Source organism: Amblyraja radiata, chromosome 12 (genome assembly GCF_010909765.2).
Source record: "Amblyraja radiata isolate CabotCenter1 chromosome 12, sAmbRad1.1.pri, whole genome shotgun sequence".
Taxonomy (NCBI): Eukaryota; Metazoa; Chordata; class Chondrichthyes; order Rajiformes; family Rajidae; genus Amblyraja; species Amblyraja radiata.
The window spans coordinates 59,640,334-59,641,112 of NC_045967.1; positions in this window are offsets into that span (position 1 = coordinate 59,640,334).

The window sequence follows — 779 nt, forward strand, 5'->3', positions numbered from 1 at the left end:
TATGTCAAGGAGGACTCTCTCGAACTTCTACAGGTGCACAGTAGAGAGCATGCTGACCGGTTGCATCGTGGCTTGGTTCGGCAACTTGAACGTCCAGGAGCGGAAAAACTGCAGAAAGTTGTGACCACTGCCCAGTCCATCATCGGCTCTGACTTCCCCACCATCGAAGGGATCTATCGCAGTCGCTGCCTCAAAAAGGTTTCTAACATCATCAAAGACCCACACCATCCTGGCCACACACTCATATCTCATTGCCATTTGGAAGAAGGTACACAAGCTTGAAATCTGGAACATCCAGGTTCAGGAACAGCTACTTCCCCACAGCCATCAGTCTATTAATCTTGACATCAAACAAACTCTGAACAATAACAGCCTATTGCACTTTATCTGTTTATTTATTGTGTATATATATATGGTCTATGGTATATAGACACAGTGACCTGTTCTGTGTTATGTTTACATATTGTGTTGTGCTGCAGCAAGCAAGAATTTCATTGTCCTATCTGGGACACATGACAATAAAACTCTTGACTTGACCTCCGTCAGTGATGCCATTTTCGGGAACTTGCACTTCTGGATTCCTCTATTCTACACCACTCCCCAGGGCCCTGAATGGGAAAGTAATCAGTGGATGACATAAAGAGTCCGCTACAAAAGAATATCGATGCAGGATTAAATGGGAATATTGGCCATTTTGGCAATACAAATAGACAAACTGTTATTTCTGTACAGTGAGAGGTAGCAGAACCCCAGAGGAACAGGGATCTGGTTATATTGTA